Source organism: Pteropus alecto, unplaced genomic scaffold, assembly GCF_000325575.1.
Source record: "Pteropus alecto unplaced genomic scaffold, ASM32557v1 scaffold5, whole genome shotgun sequence".
NCBI lineage: Eukaryota > Metazoa > Chordata > Mammalia > Chiroptera > Pteropodidae > Pteropus > Pteropus alecto.
The window spans coordinates 2,997,839-3,001,228 of record NW_006441953.1 but is presented as its reverse complement, the minus strand read 5'-3'; positions in this window follow the sequence as shown (position 1 = coordinate 3,001,228).

The following is a 3,390-nucleotide window of genomic DNA, read 5'->3' as shown; positions in this document are numbered from 1 at the left end:
ATATGCTTAAATAAAGCAAAAATATAATACTATTAATGGATATCTGTGTCTAAATAGACATAGCATGAATATGAAAGCCTAATTAAATTAAGCCACATTATACCTACTTGTCATTCCATAAATGCTATCACTGGGAATTGCAAAATAGATACACATTTCTCTATGTAAGAAGATGTGGTCTGTCGAAATGTTAAAGACTTCTATCAAAATAGCTATTATTTATCATACATTTTTAGTTATGATAGTCAAGACACAATCAGTATCTCATTCCCTAAATACTGCCTACCTTTGGTGTCAATCTTGCCTTTAACAAGATTTTCATTCTCCACAATAATAACAAAAATTCTCCTGCAAATTTTATTTTCTTACTTGTTGTATGTATAAAAAACATCTATAATTACAAAAGAATTAGTAACTACAATACATTATTTTCTTATGAAATCAAATTCATTTTAGTGTTTTTAGAATCTAGTGCATGCTCACTTTTCCCTTGTATCATAAGGGTCTATGTATGAAATAGTAATGACAATGAAACTATCTTTTAGAAAGTATCAATATTCTCTATTTTTTTCCTTTGGCACAGCATAAGTGAAACAATATTTGAAATAATTATTCTATTTTGGGACAATAAAAAGACTACTTCTTGGCAATTTGTATTTACTTAAACAATTTTCCATCTGGGGCTTAATTTTAGGTCTATTTCCTTCCAAGCTAAAATTTTTATTACAAAAGAATATAAATATCAGAAATAGCAAATTTAAAAAGTAGATAGATAATTATGTCACTCACCAGGTATATATCTGTACATATTTATGACTGAAATTTTCTGTACCTGTTAAATAGAATAACTGATTATGTTTGTCTATGAAACTAGAAGAAAGTGTCCCATGCATTTTAATGAAAAACAGAAAATTGCAGTGAAGTATGTAATATGCCATTTTTTATAAAAATTAAAATGTTTGGGGAAGCCACACATTTTATAAGTGGATATGTTTTTTGTAATTGTTTACAGAAAGCTGTAAATAATTTTATTCCTCTAATGGCAAGATTGGTAAAGTGGGACAAAGGATTTGTAGATATGATTTTCTTTGATAAATCTGAAGGAACTGATAGACTGTTAGAGTAAAACGACAAATAAAATACATTAAATAATTTTAAGAAAGGATTTTAATTGAAATAAAATAAAAGTAAAATTTTAAAATGCATCATGTTCCCAGTCATAGCATAGGGTCAATCACATGCAAACTAGCACTTACAGTTACTTTCGTATAAAATGTTATCTCTTTGGTTGATGGGATACTGAAGAACTCTAAAGATCCCCAGCCAAGGGGATAGGACTTCATGGGAAGAAAAAGGGAATATATCTATATGAGGGAGTATATCAAACCATAAAAGCTAAGACGGCCATTTCTGCACACACTTGCTGATTCTCAGCTGTGTAAGCAACCGTAGAATAGCAGCGTTGCAAATTCATTTGTAGAGATTGTGTGAGGGAAATGCCTATGCAACATAATTAATATCAATTTTAAAGAATTATGGTTGGAAGGAGAATGTTTTTATCCATGACCAAAGCTACTTTGTGTAAAATAGAGATACATACTGAGATCCTACATGTATATTCTTAAAACTATTGTCAATGGTCTCATCTTTTCTTTTATTTTTTGAATATTTTACATGTACATAACTTACTAGTGCAACCATGCAATATGTATAATTTATAAATAAATAAAGATGCATTTATTAACGGTGTATGCTTTCTTTTCAGTTCTTGACTAGTAACTTTGTAGAATACTACACTAGTTGACATATTATAGTATAAAGATTAGAATGTAGTTTGTTCCTCAGAGAGTTAGATATATTTGAATTTTTAATTTAAACCATGTTTAGATTTAACCACGTCAGGTACTGATTTGATTATAGATATCGTCTTAATTACCAAGAACATTTGGAAATAAGTGTGTATGCACAATTACAAGCAAATTTTACATATTTTTTCTTTACTATCCTTCCATTCTCATAGCACTTATTCAGAGTGATCATTCAATGAAAAATTATACCAACCATAAATGAAATATATGTAAATAAAGATATCAGCACCTCTTCGCCATACTAACATCTAATTCTTCCTTTAAATGACAGCAAATAAATGTGTAGCACAGAAATTATATACCAGTCATGGAATCCTATAATTGTACTGATTAACTTTGATTCAATTAACAGATAGGAGCTCTCCAAGGAGCTCGTATTTTGAGGACTAAAAAGAAGCTGAACTATCCAATTACTGTCCCCTTCCCCAATTCAGCAGTTCTTAAGTTTAGAGTAATAGATGCTTTAATGACTTTTGAAAGATTAATTTTTCTCTTAATTATATCACCTGTATCTCTTGAATCAACATGGGAAAATCTGGTGTTTGCAGATAATCAACAAATGTCTGACCTATTACCCCATATTTACTTGAATAGAACACTTTCTCCTCTTACGCAAAAAAGTAAACAAATCCTAATGTTACTAAAATTATTTTTTAATGACTATGCTTTCATTTCTTACATCATACATGCATTTAATTTTCTAAAAGTTCAATAAATATACTAGGGAAATAAAGAAGGAAAGAAAGGGAATGAGAGGTAGGGAGAAAAGGGAAAAAGGAGAGAAAGAAATAATTTATGTGGTTTGGATAATACACTCCTCATTTTCCTGTTTTAACATAGCCCCAGGAAGAAGAGGAAATGAAAAACATGAATCTTCAATACAGTCATTCTGAACTCTCATCATGAAAACGCTTTGCACAAATAAGTATAATTTTAGTGTTTAAAATGTGCATCTCATACTATCTGTACTGAAGACAATCTAATACTTTATCTTACGCTAAACTGTAGCCCCAGCACTGTATTCCAATTTAAAGACTAGCTATTTAGTGCTTAGGAAGGAAATATCGTGTGTGTACATATTATACTTTATGTGTGATATAAAGGATTCTCAAAGGCAACTTAGGTAATATTTCTCTTGCATACAGAGTGTAGTAACTAACCCCTATGTAATCTGTGACTATGCTGGCATGTGTATGTTTAGAAACATTGTTAGTTAAGATATCAATCACCTCTGCGTCATCAGTGTGGCTCACACCCAGCTCTAGTCCATAGTCCCAATTTTTAACCATAGTTATTCCAGTCTGCCTTTGCTGGTTGCGTTTTAATTCCAAAGAGATTATCTGTTTGTTTATTTGCTTGCTTGCTTGCTTGCTATTTTGTTGGTTTGTTGAAGTATTGTTTGTCTTCTATAAAACAGTCATCGGTGCTACATATCTGAGTCCCTGCATGTTTGAAAACATCTTTCTGTTATCTTTATACTTGAAAATGAATTTAATCAATGGGATAAATTTATTGAAACACA